We start from the raw sequence: 24,156 nt of genomic DNA on the forward strand, positions 1-24,156 counted from the left end.
TTGTTTAATTTGAGGACTCGAATGAATGATTTGCATCCCAGACCCAGACTAACGCAATATGAGACCCTAGAAGAATGGGAAATAGAGGCCTTTGAGCGAGACAGACCCAGAATGGATAAAGGGTTAGCAAAATCTGATCCAAAGCACAGAGGGAGACCCGAGAGAAAAAAAATGAAACAGTGGAGACAGAATATGATGGTAGAAGGACTGTTCCCAGTATTAACTGTAGACGAACCCGTAGGAGGTAAAAGGACCGAGAAAACAAGACACTTAATGACTACTGGTGATTCTGAGGACGAATACCTGGAGGATTTATTAATGAAAAATCCACCACCATATAATGAGGAACCTAGGCCCCTGAGTACGAAAAAATCCATTCTTTAGGCCTCCCTGTAATGAGGGGTCGAGCACGTTCGAATTGACTGTTCCATATTATAGGCCTTCATGTAATGAGGGACCAAGTATGGCAAATCCAAGTGCACCGAACCTTTACCCTCCCTTGATCCCACAGATCGTACATGAAACAACCATGGAAAAGGTATTACAGGATCGGGGAAGAGAGGCTTTAGTTAAACAAAGAACTGAACTTATTCAGAAGATTTCCCAGTTAAATACAAGTCCTGAGGCTTTGACAATTTCAGTAACTATTGGTCCAGTTGTTCCTCTTTACGGGGATAAACAGGCTAGTACAAAGACTCCAGTTATTACTCCAGCTGTAGTGCAGCCAAGAAAAGAGCCCTTAATAGTTGATGACCAGGCAAGTGAATGCGAATCTGTAATTTCCCTGATGGATTTACCCATAAGGGAACCAGAAGGCAATTCACAGAGAAAGAACATCCATATTGGTGCAAGAGAAGTCCAGATTGAGTCCTCTTCTGGTACTAGAAGTGCCACAGTAGTGACTCCTGAAGAAATAGATCGATGGACCCGAGAACTAGAGAAAATAAATCCTCAGCCAAAACCATTAGATATTTATAAATTGAGAATAGAATTGGAAGAACTAATGGCTGGGAACGTAGGATTGGACAGGCTGAACACCCTTAGTGAGGAAGAATTACTATTCATTTGCAAAAGTATTACTCGAAACACCAGAGTGTTCCATGAGAAATTAATGGACACCGCTGCTAGTATGGGAATAGACATTAGCAGATCCAAAGTGTTGCAAAAACCCTACAGAGCAGAATTTTCTGACAGAGATTTAGAAAACATGAACGTGTCAGGGAAAAAGGTGCAGATAAGAGAATTGCTGAACCTGTTACAGAAATGGGGAGACCTGGAAAAATGGAAAGCCAGGTGGGCAAAGAAAAAGGAAGACAGTAGATCTAGACAAGCGACTTCTGAATATGTCCTAAAAGAAGCTGACGAGGCAGAAACATTGTATCCTATGAGAGAAGTGCCAGGTGGAGGATATGTACATGTCCCATGGTCCAGACAAGATATTGTGTCATTTACAAATGATTTCCCAAAATTACGAGAGAAACCTGTAGAATGGTACAGACAAGTTGAGAGATTTGTTAAAGTTCAAAAATGCCTCCTGAAAGATCTAGATGGGTTCTTTGACATTGTAGTTCCCGTAGATTTGTGGACAGAATGTAAAATTGCTGTTGATTGGCCAAGTGAAGAATATTCCAGAGACCCAAAGACAGGAGCTCCTTCAGGGGAGGTGATGAGGAAGTATGACCAGGTAATATTGTACCTGAAAGGAAAGGTGCCTGCAAAAGAGACAGATTGGACTCGAATAGATAGAACTACCCAGAATCGAGATTAAACCGTGCATTCATACTATGTTACAGGTGTTCAAAATGTACAGCGGGCTAGATAACATTGAGATGAAGGACATGACTCACTTCATTAATCGATTTGTGTTGGGATTAAGACCTGAAATTTCACAATGGATTAAAGATAATAAAATCTGCTGGCAAGCAAAACCAATTGATGAGGTCCTGAAATATGCCAAGTACTGCGAAGATGAGCTAGAAAATAAGAAAAAGGAATTAAAAGAAAAAGTCATGTAGGCACAAGTAAAATTAGCAGAGCACCAAGAACAGCAGTTAAATAAAATGACAAATACTCAGAATCAGAACCCTGGGGGTGGAGGAAAACCAAGAATAACAAGCATTTGCAATGCAATAGGTCTCGCATTAGGAAAGTTTGAGCTATTGGTACTGTAAATGACAAATTTTTTATTTATGTGTTGGTTTTGAAAATAGCGAAATTAATAGCTTTGTCATTTACAATGCCAATAGTTTTAACTTTCGCAAATGTGACACCTATAGCATTTGTAATGCAATATGTGTTGTATTTACGTGACCTACATGTATTGATATTACAAATAAAAATGGCTTTTAATTTTTTTAAGAATTAATACTTAAATAAAAGTTATTGTAATTTATAATGGCAATAGCTTTTGTAAATATTTAACGATTATGTTCATTGTATTTTATTGTGACGGAAATCCAAGAACAGAAGTGAAATATTAACATCTTTTTGTGACATTTGTAATAAAGCTTGAAACATTGAGAGAACATATTTGAACCAGTTGTTGTTGAATGGTTGCACATATTGATGCTGTGGTGGCGCTGAGTGATGTTGTGGTGGTGACGAGTGATGCTGTGGCATTCAGTGATGCTGTGGTAGCGCATAGTGATGTTGTGGTGGCCCTGAGTGATGCTGTGGTGGCCCTGAGTGATGCTGTAGTGATGCGCTAGCTAGATAGAGTGAGTGCGATAGATAGAGTAAGTGCGATAGATAGATAGAGGGAGGGCGATAGATAGAGGGAGGGTGATAGACAGATAGACAGATAAAGTGAATTTATGTTGCATTGAGTAGAGTGTAAGTATGAGGTGTGCAATTATGTTGCATATAATTATGTGGCACTGAGTGGTATTTGGAGTGTATGTTCCATTGCAGAGTGTGTGAGGGTGCAGAGTGTGTGAGGGGGCAGAGTGTGTGAGGGGGCAGAGTGTGTGAGGGTGCAGAGTGTGTGAGGGTGCAGAGTGTGTGAGGGTTCAGAGTGTGCTGTGTGTGTGCGGGTGCAGTGTGTGTGCGGGTGCAGTGTGTGTGCGGGTGCAGTGTGTGTGCGGGTGCAGTGTGTGTGCGGGTGCAGTGTGTGTGCGGGTGCGGTGTGTGTGCGGGTGCGGGGGGTGTGAGGGTGCAGTGTGAGGGTGCGGGGTGTGAGGGTGCGGTGTGTGAGGGTGCAGTGTGTGTGAGGGTGCAGTGTGTGTGAGGGTGCAGTGTGTGTGAGGGTGCAGTGTGTGTGAGGGTGCAGTGTGTGTGAGGGTGCAGTGTGTGAAGGTGTGGTGTGTGAGGGTGCAGTGTGTGTCAGGGTGCAGTGTGTGTCAGGGTGCAGTGTGTGTGTGCAGGTGCAGTGTGTGTGCGGGTGCAGTGTGTGTGTGCGGGTGCAGGTGCAGTGTGTGTGTTCGGGTGCAGTGTGTGTGTGAGGGTGCAGTGTGTGTGTGAGGGTGCGGTGTGTGAGGGTGCGTGTGTGAGGGTGCGGTGTGTGAGGGTGCGGTGTGTGAGGGTGCGGTGTGTGAGGGTGCGGTGTGTGAGGGTGCGGTGTGTGAGGGTGCGGTGTGTGAGGGTGTGGCATGTGAGGGGGTAGTGTGTGTGAGGGTGCAGTGTGTGTGAGGGTGCAGTGTGTGTGTATGGGTGCGTTGTGTGAGGGTGCGGTGTGTGTGTGGGTGCGGTGTGTGTGGGTGCGGTGTGTGAGGGTGCTGTGTGTGTGGGGGGGCGGTGTGTGAGGGTGTGGTGTGTGAGGGTGCGGTGTGTGAGGGTGCAGTGTGTGAGGGTGCAGTGTGTGAGGGTGCAGTGTGTGTGAGGGTGCAGTGTGTGTGAGGGTGTGGTGTGAGGGTGCAGTGTGTGTGAGGGTGCAGTGTGTGTGAGGGTGCAGTGTGGCTATAGACATGATCTATCAGCCATAAACAGGACCAGGCAGCTGTGCTCAGATCTTAAAGGGAGCAAACTTTCCAATGAATGAAGAAAATAACAAATAAGCTGTGTGTGAGGGTGCAGTGTGTGTGAGGGTGCATAGTGTGTGAGGGCGCAGAGTGTGTGAGGGCGCAGAGTGTGTGTGGGTGCGGTGTGTGTGGGTGCGGTGTGTGTGGGTGCGGTGTGGGTGCGGTGTGTGTGTGGGTGCGGTGTGTGTGTGCGGTGTGTGTGTGTGTGGGTGCGGTGTGTGTGTGGTGTGTGAGTGTGCAGTGTGTGAGTGTTCAATGTGTGTGAGGGTGCGGTGTGTAAGGGTGCGGTATGTGAGGCTGCGGTGTGTGAAGGTGCAGTGTGTGTGTGAGGGTGCAGTTTGTGCGTGAGGGAATAGTGTGTGCGAGGGTGCGGTGTGTGAGGGTGCAGTGTCTGTGAGGGTGCAGTGTGTGTGAGGGTGCAGTGTGTGTAAGGTTGCGGTGTGTGAGTGTGCAGTGTGTGAGGGTGCGGTGTGTGTGAGGGTGCAGTGTGGCTACAGACATGATCTATTAGCCATAAACAGGACCAGGCAGCTGTGTTCAGATCTTAAAGGGAGTAAACTTTCTAATAAATGAAGAAAATAACAGATAAGCTGTGTGTGAGGGTGCAGTGTGTGTGAGGGTGCATAGTGTGTGAGGGTGCATTTTGACCGACCACTGTTCGCCTTCAAAAAGAGCTCCAACCTTAAAGACCATCTAGTCAGAGCTGCTCTACCCAACCCCCCTATTCTGAGCACAATAGACTCCCTTTGGACCCAAACACCACTAGTGGGACATGCCAAATGCGGATCATGCAATGTATGTGAGTTCACTATTGAAGGCAAATCGTTTGTATTTAATAAAGTGACTATTCAATGCAAAAGTTTTACAAACTTTAATAGCAGTGATGTGATTTACCTGATCCATTGCCCTTGCAAAATGATATATGTGGGGCAAACAAAGCAAAAGATTAAGACAAGAATTTGCCAACATCGCAGTCGCATTCGCTGTAAAACACCCAACGCTCCATTGGTGGATCACTTCACCGACAAAGGACATACGGACAATGATTTGCGATGGACAGTCCTTAAGTCAGTGAAGCTGCCGCCGCGTGGAGGTGACATTGGACTCTTGCTTAACAGAGAAGAACTTAAAATGATCCTGCTCTTGGACAGTATACGAACTGGCCTCAATCGCAATGAGGACTGGACCTCACTCTTGTGAAATCAGTTTTTTGGTTCTTTGATTAAGGACTGGACTTCTCTGTGATAATGTTATTCCACAAAAATGTACTATGAATGCTCTTTTAATTCTCTTGCCCTTATAATGTTTAATTAAGTCACTTGCATGATGTCCAGAGATCGTTAATTCACCCTGTTATTCCCTTCTCTGTGCACCCACCCACTATTATTGCACACCACTCCAAGATGTCTCCCACCATATGTTGCCTGGCCCCACCAACATGGCCGCCAAACTGTACCAAATTCCCTTTCAATATGGCCGAGGCAACTACCTAACCGAGCACGCCCTGATTCTGGCGTTCTACGGCGCGATCCGGCACCGAGAAGTCTTGCTCACCGGTTCCACTGTGAACCTAAGGTAAATCAACCCCCGTGTTTTCCTGGGCTAGATCGGTCTTTGAGCGCGTTATGGGTTTACTTATTTTACCCATTTCTCTTTAGGAGCCTCCCTAGGGGCTATCGTGCCCCTTGGTCAAGATTACATTGGCGGTTTAATAGGTAAGCTTCGGCCCCTTTTAGGCTCGCAATGCTGTCACAAATCCCGTCTCCTAGCGCATGCATGTTAAATACCCTTTCCCTCTTGGTTATAGGTTCCTTATTGCCCAAGCTCCTGTGACGTCTCCTAACCCCGGGAGATAGACTCACGACTTACGCGCCAACAGAGGTATTCTGCAAGCCTTCGCGCTTCCTAGTTATCCTAGCCAGGATTCAAATTGGCGGCTTCTCAGGTAAGATACCACTTCTAGCTAGGCTTGCAACGCTGTTACTTCCCCGTATCTTAGCGTTTGCAATTTTTAATCCATTTCTGATCTTGGCTCTAGATATCGACCTGCCCAAGCCTCCTTGAAGTCGCTCAACCTTGGCAGACTGACGCGCCACTCATGCGCCATCTGCAGTAATTCTCCTATCCTCGCGCCCCTCAAGGTACCCAAGCCGCGAGGTAAGCACCTTAAATGATCAGTTACTTCAGCCCCATTCATGGTTGGGATTCTTACTCAACTCTGGACCTATTCGCTCTAGGCCCCTACAGGTTCTTCCAACCTCTTCCCTCAACCAGTCCTTATAATCGCCAATCGCGCAGAGGCTGACTATTGTTGGGCAAGGTAAGCCTCCTCCTCCCTCGTCTTTCAATTCGCCCTAGGCTCACTAGTCATCCAAGCTTACCATGTCTTAATTCCCACAGGCTTATCACGCCTTACCGCAGCGCTAGCCGGCCTAGATTCTATCAACTGACAGGCCGTTCGCTCTTGGGAGTCTATTCACCCCCTCCACCGGTTCTAGGTAATTAAGCCTCCTATTGGCCCCTCCATTGTCACTACAACGCCAATTGAGCACGTATGTTGTTAATTTTCCACCCTCCTCATGTAATGCCTTTGGCACTTCTCGTACCTTTGCGCGACCACCTGTCACCCCCTACACCCTTGAAACTTCATGGCATGTTTAAGGCACGGCCAAGCACAGTCGCCCGGATGCTACACAGATGAGCATCACCGACATGGCATGATTTGCTCACCTTTTTTAAAAAAACGTCGTGACTGCCTGACACTGGATGCCTGACACCCTCTCACATGAATGACCAATTGCACTTATGAGCATGGTATGTTTTCGTGCTAAACTGTTCTATGAGTCACACAGTTGTCTAATTGTATTTTATATGTTCCCTTCCCTCCTGTCAATACAGGCTTTTAAATTCAGGCAAACACTGAATGTCCTGATGATGATCCATTATTTATAACTGGATCGAAACGCCGTCGACATAATATGTGGTCTAAGCACTAGTTCACTATCATGTGCCAAAAAATCATGTGTTTCCCGCATATGTGAAGCAATCAGATTGTAAGATCACCTTTTTTGCTCCTGTTTCTTTTGAATGCCTGAAAATCCTTAGTTTCATGTACTTTGTATTGTGTGTCTAGTATTGTGGATACAGGACAGTGTCCCACTGCTTTATTTGTGGTTCTGGTTGATTTGTCCTATTTAATTATTGAATAAATTTCGAAGTCCGGCTGGACTTCCTGTTCTTTTTAGTGCTTATTGTGGCCTATAATTATTCTAAGTTGCTAATTCCTCCTTGTCAAGGACCGTTGTTTCTTACTAACTTAATCTGAAAGCGGCACCGCTGTTGTTAATCTGAAAGCGGGCACCGTGCTCAAGTGTAAAGCGTGGCGCTCGGGGGTGGGATAGGGATGAGGGGCTACAACCAACGGGCTCCATTGTTCACATGCTTTGATAGATTTCGGTGAACCAGGCATTACAAAAGAAATGCGCAGCCGCCATACTCTATCCTGAAGCATGCCTCAAGTTTTAACAAGAAGTCCGCGGCAGAGAAAGCGTTCTCTTTTACAAAGGGTCACTAGGAAGACAGTGGGTGAGGGGGGAGGCAGAAGCGTTGCAGGGGGCGAGAGGAGGCTGCGTGTGAAAGAAAAGGCATAGGGGAAGAGAAGCCGCAGAGCGCACGCTGGGCGAAGCCCTTTGATGTGCTGTGAGCGGCCGGGAAACTGAAAGTACGGCCGGCCTGCGGCCGGCCATGAATAATTAGGGGAGGAGAAGCCCTTGCCGGGAAACTGAAAGTAGGCCGTGAATGCGCATGCTTGTTTGCTCACGTGATTCACGTGAACTTCAAGAAAACCGCAGCAGAAAGCCCTTGGTTTGACAAGGATTTTGGCTACTTGAATTCTCGCTCCCTCAATGCGCTTGCGCGCATTGTAGGTCACGAGACCTAAAAACCGCGTCTGACTAAATCGCAATACGACTACCTAATAAATATTTATTAGGTAGATCGTAAATTGCGACTCAATCCGATTAGCCTCAATCACAGATGGTGCTCTTCAGAGGTCATTTATTGACATTGTCAATAAAGTAAACATAGCAGCCTGTTTTCATCATGTCTAAGACACACTTGGAGGCTGCCTTTGCAGTACACAATCTCAATATAAAAGGATGGACAGGTGAATGTCGGAGTCCAAGGTAGTCCACACGTGGTTGCTGCACACTGAGCTGGTATTGTCCCTACTGGAAACACCAGCTTACAAACACCTTTCTCCTCCCCCTCCTATTGTTAGATAAAGCTTGGTGGATGGGCAGCTCAGCTTTTAAGCTCCTGCATCCCCGAATAAAGGTATTTGAAGAAGGGCTCTCCCTGCCACAGGAAAAAAAACTCCTCTCTTCCCACCTTCCACTGATCTCCGACTAGCATCTTATGTTTACTGGTTTTCCAGCCTGCAGCCATTGTACACCTTCCTGCGTAAGCTGAAACCAGTGCCAGGGAAGCCAGCAGAGCTGGATGGCCTGGGCATGAGCTTATCAACCCAGGAACATGTCTACCCAAGACTGGTGGGCTAATTAAGAATTTAAAAAAAAACTGCAGTACCTGCAACTGGTCCAATTCCACCAGATATTTCTGCCTCAGGAGATATGTCCTGGCATCACCAACTGGTACTCGGCTAATTTTTTGACAAAAAAAACTAAGGAGCTCCCATATGCAATGCAGGAGGGAAGATAACAGAACTGGAAGTATGGGTGCTGCCGCCTCACCACTCTCCTCCATGCACGAGGTGCACTGTCAGTGAAGCCTGTGGGAAGAGTCATTATTCTTGCCATGTGGGGGAGGAGGAGACCACAACCAGTGCCCTTCGAGGGCCATTCATGGTTTACTGGCAACTTGATAGGCTAATATCCACACCATGTAGCCAATGGGCTGCTAGTTTTCCAGGATACTACTTACTGCGTCCACTAATGCCCACCATAAAACAGATCATCCACAAAACACTACTATATCCTTCAACAGAAACGTACGCTTATTGCAGAAGGTAATTCCTTTGCTGGCATGTTGCTAGGGCATCTTTGTGTTTCGTAGAAGGTACATCAAGGATCATTCCTCAGCACATTACTCGGTATCATTAAAACAAAATCAATGCAACTAAAACTTCAAGAACTGTTACAGTCCCATTTGAATTAACTGTGGTAATAATTTGAAGACTTTAGTTTTGGCAGGAGTCCTTGTAGTTCTCCAGCCATATTAGCAGTTCCCTCAGTCACTATCTGCCACTGCACAGCTCAATCTGTCTGTCTGTCCACCCTCCCAATAATGAAACCATCACGCCGGACACCAGACTTGACTTGATATTATTAACCCTTCAACAAGTCAAATTGGACATCCAAACCCTTCACAACCTTATTTTACAACAAACCAAGACCTCTTGCATTAAACAGGAATACAATCCGTCCCCAACCCCCAAGATCTATAGCCGCATCCATCATCCTCCCGCAAACTCCGAAGCTCACAGCTTTCCACGTTGGAGCACAATCCCTCTCCCTAATGCCATTTCCCGCCCTATCAGGGGACCTTCTATCTGACTCAGATATAGGGGCCCTCCTACGCTCTTACTTGCAGCCTCACCCTCCTCAGAGTGTGGGACTTCCAGTTAGCCCAGTTAGCCTGCTTACAGACTCCCGAATACCAGCCATTCTGATCAACAAGCATAGAGCCACCAGACTCAATTCCAGAGGCATTGTAGAAAACAACCTCACTAGAATCCCCATCACAACCGAACCCACCACAATCATCTCCCAGCCACGGATAAGCTGTATCCTCCTAAATTGCAGGTCCGCCTCTAGACATGCAACCGATATAGCTGACCTACTTATCACGAATAACCAGACATTATGATCCTAACAGAAACCTGGCTAAATGAAAAATCTACTCCCATCATGGACATCTTGCTACCCCCTAACTATAACATTACCAGACTCTACAGAACCAACAGGCCTGGAGGTTGGTTAGCATGCATACACCAGATCGGCCTAATAGCGACCAACGCCAATGCCCCTTCAGTATCATCATGCGAATACCTATGCTTAAACATCGCCAACAACAACCAAATAAGCACTCTACACGCCCTCTACCATATTCCGGGAGATAATCTCATGTTCATAGAACTCTTCATAGACATTCTAGCTTCAAATGACAACCAACATTCTAAGCAAATTTTCTTAGGGGACTTCAACCTTCACTGGGACTACCAGTACGACCCTGGGGTAAACCGCCTCAAAGCCTTCCTCACAGACCTCAATCTCAACCAAATTTGTAACAGCCCAACACACGACAAGGCTGCAACTCTCGACCTAATAATCTCCAAAGCAAACTCCACCCTGCTCGACTCGATACTCCCTTGCGAATGGTCTGACCATCATGTCATTTCATTCCAAATCTCGGAAACCATTACACGATTCCCTACACAACCTTCGACAACCAAGATCTGGAAGAAAAATCTTAAAAACGTCAGATCTGACCTCACAGCCTTAGATAACTTAAACCCTCTTAGTCCTCCGGAAGACCTGGCTGATGTTCAGGGGCTGACAAATCCCTACTTTCACTCCATGAACAAACAAACTAGACAAAATTGCCCCATTGCAACTGAAGAGAACCTCCACAAAAGAATTCCAAAAAATGGTACGATGAGAGGCTAAATGATGATAGACGCTCTCTTAGAGTAATTGAACGATGCTGGAGAGCTACACCCTCAACTGACCTCCTCAAACTTCTCAGAACTTCCAGAAACGCTTATTTTAGAAAAATCAGAAAATCTAAAACCGACTTCTTCAGATCTCAACTAGACCCTGCCAAGAACCGCCCCAAAAAACTTTTCGATCTTATCAAAGCCCAAACCAAGAGCCTACCTAATGTCGTCAACACCAACCCTCTCTCTATTCCCACCTGTGATGAATTTGCCTCCTTCTTCGCCTCTAAGACAGAATCCATTAAATCTGATCTACTCAAGGACCTAATATCCATCTCAGACTTGAAAGAGAGCCCATCTCAGTCCCTAGACGGGGCCCGAGCTAATGACCTCCCGTTATTTAAACTAAAAAACAATGCATTGTGGTCCCACTTCAACACTTACAGTAAAGATACCATACTAAAAACGTAAACGCGCTGAAACCCTCCAATCACTTCACAAACCCGCTCCCAGCAAACTACATAAAGGACTTCATTCCTCTCCTTCTACCCCTCTGGACCAAGATCATTAACACTTGCCTGCTTCAAGGATCCATTCCAGACACACTGAAAACGGGGCAGGTCTCGCCTATCCTAAAGAAACCCACAGCCGACCCCTCAGACCCTAATAACTATCGTCCGATTTCTAACATTCCTATGTTAGCCAAACTCCTGGAAAAATGCGTTGACATACAACTGAACAGTCACATTGCTTGTTTCAACCTGCTGAACCAATTTCAATCTGGTTTCAGAGCAGGTCACAACACAGAATCAGCCATGACACATATTTTAGACAACGCTTTAAAAATCTTTGACCTAAATGAAGCCGGTCTTCTAATCCTACTCGACCTGTCATCAGCGTTTGACACCGTCAAACATGACAACCTACTGAATCTCCTGAAACACAGAATGGGTTTGTCTGGAAGTGTATTTAACTGGTTTGCCTCTTTCCTCCAAAATAGATCCCAAAGATTCAAGGTCAACCAATCTCTGTCCATCCCCTCGTCTGTCACGCTTGGAGTTCCACAAGGCTCCTCCCTCTCTCCCACCCTATTCAACCTTTTCATGGAACCGCTCGCTGATCTTCTCAGCCTCTCCAAGATACACTTCCACATGTATGCGGACGACACCCAAATATACATCAAAATCAAATCTCTGGAAGACATCAAATCACTCAACACCACACTACAAAAAACCCAAATTTGGCTGGCCGAAACCCACTTGAAACTCAACTCCCTCAAAACGGAATTCCTTGTAATCCCTCCCCCTAATAAAACTCACACTATCATAGACTGGATGAAGCACCTAACAGCTCTCAATGGACAACCGCTCATAGTCGACTCAGCAAAATCTCTAGGGGTAACGCTGGACAGTAATCTTAAGATGCAGAAACACATCAGCACCTCAACAAAGAGAGCCAACTTCCACCTAAAGACCCTGCAAAACTGAAACCCTATCTGCCCGCCTTCGATCTCAAACAAGCAGTTCAAGCCCTAGTTATCCCATGCCTGGAATATGGAGCAGTAACCTTATGCGGACTCCCTAGGTCATCGACAGCCCGGCTAAGAGGCACGATCAACTCAGCGGCGAGACTCATCACAGGTTCTAAGAGAAACGCCCATATACCCCCCAGACCCGAGATCCCTCAACTGGCTACCGTTTGAAGCCAGAGATCATGTAAAAATCACTTGTATGACACACAAGGCCCTCTACCACAACGCCCCACAATACCTAGCTCAGAAATTGGTGCGCTCGGCGGGCAGCAGAGCTTCCAGGTGTGCCAAGACTCTTCTCCAACAACCTCAACGGTTTGCCAAGAAAAAAACGTATACCCGATCCTTCTCTGGTATGGCTCCGAGGATATGGAACGCTTTGCCCAGTGAAACTAGAATGAACTCTTCCTCTGCCTCCTTCAAAAGAGAAGTGAAAGCTATCCTCATGGCTCAATTAACGGGAACTCTATGACTACTCACTGCACTGTATTACCTGCTTCTCTTCGTTCATAATCGCCCTTCTCTTTATCTTTGTTGTTTGCCCCTGGCTTAGCACCGTCTTCTCTTGATCTAGACGTATGTATAACTTACCTATTTTGTGTTATCCTATATCGTAATATATTGTATATCTATACTCTACTTGTCCTGTAAAGCGCTCTGATACTCGCAAGAGTCTGGTTTGCGCTATATAAAACCTTCAAAATAAATAGCTGAATGCCTCAATGTGAAACTGAAGCACAACGCTTAATGCTAGTGAGCTACATTAGTGTTTGGGAAGGTAACTCTGGCCCAGAAGATAATGGGCACTTCTGTTTTTTACATTTATCTCTGTTTGGTGTATACTACATCCGAGTTTTATTACCTGCAAATAAAGAACTTTTGTTTATGAGTTAAGAACAGCCAGGGCATGTGTTAAATGTTATTTATGGTGCCTTTGGGTTTCAAACCCCTCACTGTCAGACACTTCAAGATGCTTGAGAGGGTTGGGGGAGCATCAGTAGTGTGCTGCCTCTCACAAAACCAGGGCTGAATGAAAACCACCACTGCATGAACAGAATCAAATGAGACCTGATGCTACCAAGCCCTGTAGTTTTAGATATCATTCCATTTGTGAGGACCCCCCTCTATCTAATACTAAGCTTTCAACCAGGGGCTTCCCTTCAATTCTTCAGTTTTTTCTGCCTCAAATTAATGATGTTGTAAGGCCACCTTTTTGCTATCTACGGTTCTATCTACGGTTCTTGTAAGGTTCTCGCCTCCTATTCTTTAGATGGTAGTATCTATTCCTACTGTAATCGAGTGACCATGACTTGCCTCCAGCAATAAACAACCTCAGCCACTGTTGATTGCTCAGCTACTTTCCGAGTCCACCGTTATGGTCACTCTAGACAGAGGCATTCCTATATACATTAGTCTTGGTCTTGCTCCAATATGAACATCCAAGCCCGAACACAAACAACCCAAGACCGATTACATTATGTTTCCTCCGTGTGGGAAGCTCTAAGAGCATCATGTATGCCCAGACATGCATCCCATACGGACTATGCCACAGGACATAAGCTATACCCCATTGACGAGGCTTAAATAAACCAAAAGCAATCCAGGGGTGCTTGGTTTCTGTTGGGAGGAGTCACAGTGTCAAAGTCAATAAGGATTGTGTGCTTAAAGTTTGAACGAAGAGAAACTACTAGACATTCTTTTTCTTTCTTTTTGAAAGTGGGCCTATTGGAAAGGGACCTGGCCTGGATGTTCAGCCCAGACTGTTCCTAATGGAGCAGAAGCAAGGCTGATTTGCATATGGCTGGTTCCTGTCTGAGGTGGCATAGTGGGCAAATGTACCCAATGGGCTGGGATGCAGCCCTGAATAAGTACCAGTGACTGTAATAAATTCAAGCATTCCACCCATCACTTTTTCTTTCCTCAGTATTATGCCCTACGTGTGATGTGTATGACAATTTGTGGGTCACATTCTCAATGTACCACAGAAATCAAGCTATACTTCACGGACAAAGCCTAACAAGGTCGAAACTGGCATGTGGTTGCTTGTGCTCAAGTTTAGAAGGGCCCAGACCTGGCAGCTAAGACTGGTCCTACTAAAGAAGGACAAAGTCTAATTTACACACGGCTTATTCCTACCCGAGGTGCACAATGAGCAAAAAAGCACAATGGCCTGGGGTGTAGCCTCAATCATTCCAAACAATCACTTTCGTTTATTTTGTGCATCACCCACAGCAACAGAATTTAAACTGGCTTGCCAAGAAACAGGCAAAAAAAGACAGCAGGAACAAAGTCACACCATTCACCTCATCTTCAGCTTAAAGAGAACGAATAACATCTCCACACCCCAGCTATGAGGACTTCGCAATGGCTCCTAACAAAGCAATACATCAGATTTAAGGCTCCTTACATGGCAATCCATAGCCCTTTACATCTCAAAAAGGCATTCACATCTACCAGACAACTACACATCTAAGACAGGGCCCTGCGAGCATGTGGGCCAGTGTTAGAAATAAGGGTCTCTAGTTGGCAATGGTTTGCACCTTTGTCCAAGTAGGGACTCTTTTATCTATTTGGGGTAAAGGAGCTACGCCCTTAGACAACCCCTGCTCACCCTCTTTTTAGATTTGCACAAGCAGACAAGCTTATCTCAGAGGCGGTGTGTAAAACATTTGTACACACAAACAGTAACAAAGTGAAAACACCACAAATGTACACCACACCAGTTTAGAAAAATAAGCAAACTTTATCTAAACCAAACAAGACCAAAACAACAAAAATCCACCATACATCAAAAATAAGTTATTCACAAAAATAAAGCTTGTGATAACAAATACCTCCACCTGGGGCGATTACAACGTTGTGACAGCTCAAAATCCTTAAGTATGGCGCCAACCGTGAGGTGCACGGCATCTGGCCTGGAGTCACACAGACCCCAAAGAATAGTACCTTGGTAAAAGATGAAAATAAAAGTTGGTGCACGGCGTCAGGGAGATGATGTTTCGTTGGCACCGGGCATCGTCCGTTCCTTACGACCACAGGGACGGTGAGGTGTCTGTTCCTTACTGCGATGCAGGGGAGGTGAGGCATCAGTTTCTTACTGCTGCTGAAGAGGTGACATTGCTGTGGCATCTAGGCGTTGGTTCCTTACGACGATGTGGGGTCAATGGATTTGTGATGTTACCCACGTCTGGTATCGGATCTGCGATGATGTAGCACGGGCGTCTGTGAGGTCGGGGCTACGGTATAAGGCAGGTCAGTGTTTCATGCACTTCACGAGGGGTGCTCACGGCTTCGTTGCAGTTTGCCGTGTTGCTCTTCTACGTTGGTGTTGCTATTTCCCTCCGTGGCAGATGAATCAGCAGTCCCAGGTGCAGGAGGACAGAGGGAATTAAGTCTTTGTGTGCCTGCGACTTCAGAATAGGAGGCACGGTCTACACCAAGCCCTTGGGGATCTTCTTCAAGCAAGATACACAGCAAAGTCTTGGTCCTCTCCTTGGCAGAAACAGCCACTGCAGGCCAACCCCACACAGCAAAGGTGCAGTACCTCTTTTTCAGTTTTCCAAGCTCTTCTTCTTGGCAGAGGTTCTTCTCGAGTCCAGAAGTAATCTAAAGTCCTGGGGTCTGGGCCCCAATATTTATACTAAATTTCTCTTTATTCTCTTGTGGCAGAGAGGCTCTGTGCTCAGTCCAAACCAGTTCCGTCCTCTCTGGCCCAGCTTCCTGGCAGGAGGTGGAGACAGCATTGTCCAAGGCAACCAGGCCTATTCAGGTGCAGGCACATCTCCTCCGACTACTCTAAATGCAGCCCAGGCCCAGCCCGACTCCTTCAGGAAAGGCAGGACACACCTCAAACCTCCCCTGCACCCAGTGGCTGTCTGAGAGAATGCACATCCCTAGCCCCTGTCACTCCAAAGCCAGATAGTCAATCCACAAACAGGATGGCTAAGCAAGAAAATACTCAATTTTTAAAAAGTGGTATTTTCAAACGCACAATATAAAAAATCATCTTTACTAAAAGATGCATTCTTCTATTCTGACCTCAGGCATACTAAACTCCATCTTTCTATCTTGTCCCATTGGGAAGTTATACTTAAAAGATGTTATAAATATATTCCCATTCTATCCTATGGGACAGATAGCCTTTCCATAGTGAAAAACGAAATACATTGTATTTCACTATCAGTACATGACACATACACCAGTACATGTCCTACCTTGCACATACACTACCTACACCCTTCTTACAGGGGTACCTTAGGGGTGACTCACATGTAATAAAAGGGTCGGTTAGGGCCTGGTAAGTGGGTGCACTTGCCAGGTCAACATGGCAGTAGAGACTGTGCGCAGACACTGCAGTGGCAGGTCTGAGACACCTTTTGAAAGGCTGCTTGTGTGGGTGGCACAACCAGTTCTGTGGGCCCACTAGCAGCACTTAACGTACAGGCCCTGGGTGCACACAGTGCACTGCACTAGGGACTTAGTAAATCAAATAAGCCAATCATGGAAACGCCAATCCATAAACACAATTTACGGGGAGAGCATATGCACTTTGGCAATGATCAGCAGTGGTAAAGTGCTGAGATTCATAAACCCAACAAAAACAGGTTAAAAACAGGAGGCCAAAGAGCAAAAGGTCTGGGGGTAACCCAGCTGAAAAAGCCAGGTCTATCAGCCAGCAAATGTACACATTCTTTGAAGATAGATCCCTACTTATAAAACTCCAATGTCGCCAACTTGGATTCGATCTGTCAGAAAATTCATAAGCATTCTACAGGTAATTCTTTTTCGGGTATGCCTATGGACCTTAAATAGAGGCAGCCTCATTACAGAATTCTATAGCTGGTTTCTTCCACTAATCTATTGCAAGACCTAAAACTGGTGAAAATAAGCTACAACTTTTGCCAATGAACAACAATAATTAAGCAAATCTATACTGGGACAGGTCTTGCTTCCTGCTCGTGACTATATTTTTCTCCAAGGTATCAATCGACAGTTTATGGAACTAATTGTTCAACGGAAACTTCAGATATTCAAGTTTTTGATGATTGATTTAGACCTTTCCTGAGATCAACAATAGGAAATATAAAACCATCTTATACAACAATATAGATAACAGCTTAAAATATTTTTTTAACATTTTTAAATATTTAAAAATACATTAACAGACTTGGTCATTTGGTGGTACCATTATTAAGCTAGCAAACTCACTAAAATAATTCAGACTATCTTTTAAATGAAGTAGGTAAAAAAAAGTGTGTGTGATATATTAAAAGCTGGGCAAACAAGGATTTCTGAGCTTCAGATGTTCTGGCATCCATTATGTGATTTAAGCCAGAAAGGCTTCCCCTATAGAACAAGACGTTGTCCAAGGATGTTGGGTTTACCATATAATAACATGAGAAAGATCTTCATATTATATAATGCTCGCAGAGTTGCAGGAATGCATCAATTGTTTTTACGTTAAGTGGACAAGGATATCAATGCAATGCTAGGCTTGCAGTTGATCAACTGTTAAATGCGAGTGAATTTTTTGTATTATTACAATTGCATTATATTTTGTATATATGACCTACGTGGTTTTGATTGCGAATTGCCATTATTTTATTTTCTGTACATTTTGATCTGTGGTTTGACTTGCTTACTAAGATTTTGTATTGTTTGCAAAACATGAAATAAGTGCCTAAAAAACAGTGGGTGAAGTCTCCTATGACTTAGTGTGAATTTATACTTATGCAGAGAGAAGTCAGGTTAAACCTATTTTTCTGGGTACAGACATTTGCACGCATCTGAAAACATCCCTACAGAGGAAATTAAAGTGAGCCTCAATCCTCAGCAGTCTAAAACCTAATATGCCACTGACAACACCAGCAAAACATGTCTGCACCAGACTCCAGATAAACAGTACCAAGGATGTCGATTACAATACTTTGGAAAGTTGCCTTCTATAGGCTAAACTTCGGAGGCAGCAGCATCTCCTAAAGAAAGCAAAATAATTAGACATTTCAGTAAAAAGGACAATAGTGATGGCCTCTAAGCGGCGACAGGCTACATTAATGAAGGCACTGGGGGGCGGGCTATTTTTCGTGAGCTGACTGTGAGCGCAGGAGTCTGCATTTGTTTCGGATGAGACCACGGTGTTTGCACATTCCTGATGAATGCAAAGGGAATTCAAGGACGCCTGAAGAGGGCCTGCAGGGAGCAAACAAGACAGTAAAACGTTGTTTCCAGCTAGTTTACGAACGAACAATAAATTGCACCAAAGAGAGGACAGTTTTTGTAATTAAAGGAAGATTTCCCAGAACTCTTTATGTGAATCAATACAACCAAAGACCCATCAATTTCATGTTTACAAACTCTGCAGGTGCTGCTGCCTTACAAAGAGCACGCTGCCTCCCCCTGTGCGGCGGGACGCTCACGCCAGATGATGTCATCCCGCAGGCATCTCGAGCTGATGGATTGCATTCGTTCTGCCCTGGCAGTTTTTCTGCTCTGACAAAGCAGTTTTCGATTGTCACTTGGAGCCGCCAGAGAGAACAAAACCTCCAGGCTTACAGCAATACAATGACAGGCACAAGAAGAAGAAAAATCACTCGCCGTTTCTGGAGCAAGTCCCAGAATCCCGCGAGATGGCATCTGAAGTCGATGCGCTTGCAGGTCAGCAGAAATTCCGCCAAAGTGTAGGCGTTTTTCAGAAGTAGTGATTTTTGTATCTCTGAACTTCTCCTGGCCTTGGAGGTGGAGCAGCAGGCTGACAGTTTGTCTGCAGCGGCCTTGAACCATTGACATGGTTCGTTGGTTGCTTCTACTACAGAACTTGCTTTCGTTTACCACTTCATAGCACTTCATTATGTCATTTCGAAGCGCTTGAAGGTAACCATTGTTATTATCAGCCAAAGTTAAGTAATGCCCCTATGATTACTCACCTCGAAAGGGGGAAGCTGAATCAAATCCATCGGGGTTCAAACTCGTGGCCTGCAGGTCACCGAATGGTCCGGCAGCGAGCAGTCAACCCACCCAGCCACCCTGCTAGATGTCTTACACTGAAATCAGCGAACAAATTTGTTTTTTTAACCAGCCATTATATAAACTGGGAACTCAACCTTTTAATACAATATTCAGGTTATGGTGGCTCAGCACCATATTAGCATGAATTGCTGAATATGTGGGGCACAATTTTAACCATTTATTGCCAGAGTGTTCGCGAACCCAGGGTCAGGGTTCCGAAAATCTTCACTAAAACATCTTTCATAAATCCATATTACCTCGAAGGCATGGGAGAGCAGGTTACTATTTGTGCAGACCACACACCAGTATCGTTTTGGACATTCACGATATATATATATATATATTCACAGAAAAAACCATAGGTTATAGACCATATATAGTTAGGAATTTGCATTTACAAAACCTTGAAAATTCACTGAAAAAACCATAGGTTATAGACCATATATAGTTAGGGATTAGCATTTAAAAAACCTTATTTTATTTGCACAAAACCATTGAAATTCCATATATAGTTAGTTGCACTAACTATATATCGCGGACCCGCAATCCACTGCTAATGATGTCACATATTACATCATTCATGACATGGTCAGTGACATCACTGATGACATCACTGATGACATCTCAAATGACATCACTGATGACATCACTGATGACAACACCCAGTGACTGTATGTTTCTGTAAAGTTAAAATATGTCTTACATATTGAAGAATGAGTGGATGTATAAGTGTCTGGATGAAGGATTTAGTAGGTGCATGACTGACTGTATGAGAGAATGATTAAATGTGTCTCACTGAGTGTATGGGTTAGTGATTAAAGTGTCTTAATTTGGCAATCATTATTTATGTTGTTCTGTAAACTGCTGCATGTTTAAATCAGTAGCTATATCAGTAACTATATGGGTTATTGAATGGTTGCCCAAGTTTTTGTATGGGAGACTGAGTATGTGTGTGGGTGGCTGGGAGGTGTATAACTCTGTGCATAGATGTGTGAGCAGTTGATTCCCTAGGTGTATGGGTTCAAAAGTGCATGTAGAAACAGCTGTATGGACAGTTGACTGTGTGCATGAGTATATTGGTGAGTGAATGGATATCTCAGTGCTACATGTCAAAGTAAGTACATATGTAAAACACACTCCATGTGAGAGTTGACATATATAAATAACTGAACATAAGAGCCAGTGAATGTGTGAGTGGCTGTATGAATCATTGTGAACTTGTATCAAGGATTGTATAAGAGAGTAAATATGTGTTACTATATGTTTGAATAAGTAAGGTGTGTATAACTGTATAGTTGAGGAAATGGAGATGTGATTGATTCTTTGCATGACTGACTAGGTGTGTGAGTAACTCCATGGATGTGTGACAGTCTGTGAGTGCCTGTTTACACTGAGTGTATCTAAGGTTATATTAGAGTCTGAAGATGTATTATCACATAAATGATATCATCAGTGATGTAATCAGTAATGTCAAATGAGATGTCAGTGATGTCATCAGTGATGTCATTTGAGATGTCATCAGTGATGTCATCAGTGATGTCATCAGTGATGTCATTTGAGATGTCATCAGTGATGTCATCAGTGATGTCACTGACCATGTCATGAATGATGTAATATGTGACATCATTAGCAGTGGATTGCGGGTCCGCGATATATAGTTAGTGCAACTAACTATATATGGAATTTCAATGGTTTTGTGCAAATAAAATAAGGTTTTTTAAATGCTAATCCCTAACTATATATGGTCTATAACCTATGGTTTTTTCAGTGAATTTTCAAGGTTTTGTAAATGCAAATTCCTAACTATATATGGTCTATAACCTATGGTTTTTTCTGTGAATTTCATTGGTTTTTTAAAAGCTAATATCTATAGCTGTAAAATATATTCTTTATTAAGTGACGTATCACGTAGCCCGTGAGACGCCTCATGATGCATCGCATAACCGTGACGTATCGTCTCTGCAGCGCAAACCAAACCCAAAACGTAAGCGCGCCAGAACACGCTTAAAGATATATATATATTTTTTTAACCTTAATTAGACAAAATCCACACGTGCACATATCACAAACGTTCAAAAAACACAATATGTCGGACTCCCGTTACGCTGCCGGTTAGCTGCCCGGTTAACGTACCAGGAAGCACCTTTACCGCGTGGCTCTATAATATCCCCCTCATCAATCCTAGGGGGTCAGAAGGGGTCTACCTTGCCCCCTTTCCTTCATTTCCCCCTTTGTTTTGGCCTCCTCTTGTCTCTCGATCCTACCGAGAGACAAGATGGCGGCCGCTCCGGACTGTTTAGAATGTTGACAGACACCGGAGAGCCAATCAGCTTCGCTTCGCAAAGTTCCGATACGCGAAAAGTTCGCTAACCGGATCGCTGCCCGGAGCGCTGTTACAGATATATATCTTGATTTAAACGTTAATTTCTCAAAATCCACTGAAGCACATATATTGAGACCTAGCAAAGGCACATCGGGCTAACAGTCCCTACAATTTTGCCAAGTTTCGTGGAAATCCATTCAGCCGTTCGGGCTAAAAGTGAGTCCAACCGCCCTATGGAAATTAACATGGGAAAAACGCGTTTTGGGACCCCCCTTTTTTCTCGGCCCCCCCTTGACGAACCCCCCCCAAATTTTCAGGAGCTGCTCAGAAACAAAATGTGCCATTTTCCTGAAAATTTCAGCCGATTCCGTCCACAAACGCCAAAGTTATTAGACATAGAATTTTCAGAAATGCCATAGGGAAAAAATCCTAACTATATATACCTACTGGCGACCGCCAGTAGGTAATATATATATATATATATATATATATATATATATATATATATATATATGAAATTTTTCTCAATTTTTAAGTGTTGGACTTCGCCTTTTCTCACCCAAGATTTTTTTTTTGCCTTCCCTAACCGGGTTTTTGCTGAGCCTGTTTTTGTTTGTTTTAGGACTCTGCACGCTTTACTCCTGCTAACCAGTGGTAAAGTGCTTGTGCGCTCCCTTCTAAACATGGTAAAATTGGTGTACACCTGATCAGTGTCTATTTACTTGACTTATTAGTCCCTAGTATATGGTACTATGTGTACCCAGGGCCTGTAAATTAAATACTACTAGTGGGTTGCACTACTCACTGAGCCACTCACTAAAGTAGCATTGTAAAACGTGTCTCAGGCCTCCATGCAGCATGTAGTGCAGTTCTAAACTGCCTTTTCGAAAACCTTCCTTTTTCATACTCATAAGTAACCCCTAAGGAAGTCTCTAACAGGTCATATGACAGGGCACCTGGTATTTTAAAATGTTAGACATGTGTAAGTTTGATATGTCCTGGCAGTGAAAAACCGCCGAAGTCGTTTTTCACTGTAGCAAGGCTACTCACCCTTTGATTAACACTGGGTTACCTTATTACGCTTAATAAGTGATAATCTCAGTTTCTGAACAGCTAGGGTATTAAGTCTTCCACTCATCTGAACTGTAATTTAAAATCCACTTTCAATTAGAATTTTGAAAATACCACTTTCAGAAAGTTGTCATTTTTGTGCCTCAACCAAATGTGCCTTTCTTTAGGATACAGAGCCCATACTTCACCACCTAGAGCTCTTTGCATCAACAACAACTGCCCGCATTTCCTGCCAGCGCGGAGTTCCAATCATTGACCAGCTCGTCGTGCCGTTGATGACCGCACTGCCAAGGCGAGGTTTCAACCGAGGCCTTGGACTGTAGCCACCTGCCGTTGACAAGTCCCTCTTCAGATCAAGCTGGCATCCCGACCGCAGACAATTACGTGAAAGAGTGCTTCTCGCATGAAAACTAGACCAAGTTAGAAGGTAAACTTTTTACCAGGACAAACCTGGTCCCTGTATCCGACCTGCATTTCATTGCAGGCAGCCTTAACTTTTGACTTTGACCTGGTCCAGCGTGACCATATAACCGATGATTGGCGAGGTGTGCTTCTTGGTGCTATTTTCACGTAAAACATAAAACATTCTTAGCTCCAGTTATAGTTATGGGATTGTAATTATTTAAATATTCTCTATTTTTTCAAATTGGTATGAGTATTTTCTTGTGTTGTGGTTTAGCTAATTATTGTTTGAACCCAGCATGAATACTTCACACATTTTTTGTGTGTGGAGTATTATCTGGTGCAAACTTGCCCCAAATGTATCAAGTATCAGAGCGCTTTATATGAGCACCAGTTGCATTAAACAAGGACACATTCATTTTTGTTAGGCACGGGGAGATTACGTGATTTTCCCAGAATCACAGGATGATGAGCATCATTGCTGAGACTCAAACCTGGTTCCCCAGTTTTGAGATCGACCGCCCTTGCCATTAGGCCACATCCTCTTGCCAATGTCCTCTATGTTAAGCCAAACTGTGTTTGTGCCAAGCTACCCGAAAGAGGGTAAAGCACAGGATTATTTAGCAACTTTTGTGGTTCACCCCGACAAGGATTGTGTTTATAACTTGAGTAGGGCTGTCTGCCTCATCTATTAAACCAATTATTTAAATTAACAAAATGTCTTATTCTTTCCTTTTAATTCTGTGACAAAACACTCCAACAGGCGAACCTGATAAGCTCTGTTGAATGTCCCATATGTGGATATAGTGAAATGGTGTTGGTTCACAATTTCTTTGGTCACTTAGCAACCTAAAACTGCAGGTAAAGATAGAAGCAAAAAATAAATATCAATTCTGCATAAGAAAATTATAACTGTGCGGTAGAAGTCTCTTGTCCGCACTGTCTGACCATAAAAGCATGCAGAAAATGGAATTTTATTTTTCCACTCATGAAATGCCCCAAAAGATAACATCTTGCTTTCTCGCACTGGTGCATGTGAGGAGAAGCATGCCAAAACCATGTATTTCCTAATACTGCAGAGGGAGGTTCGGCTGGCTGCCATGATGAAAACGTTAGAATAATTTTCCCGCAATCCATAAAGCTAATGTTTGTTAGGCCTCCACCATACAGGCGGAGTCGGTTATCCTAGCTA

General features: G+C 44.2%; 1 protein-coding gene across 1 annotated transcript in view; it reads right to left on the bottom strand.

Annotated features, from left to right (window-relative positions):
* Positions 1-24,156, bottom strand: part of PAK1 (p21 (RAC1) activated kinase 1) — a 357,978-nt gene that overhangs the window by 141,920 nt on the left and 191,902 nt on the right. The window lies entirely within an intron of this gene.

Source organism: Lissotriton vulgaris, chromosome 8, assembly GCF_964263255.1.
Source record: "Lissotriton vulgaris chromosome 8, aLisVul1.2, whole genome shotgun sequence".
Classification (NCBI taxonomy): domain Eukaryota; kingdom Metazoa; phylum Chordata; class Amphibia; order Caudata; family Salamandridae; genus Lissotriton; species Lissotriton vulgaris.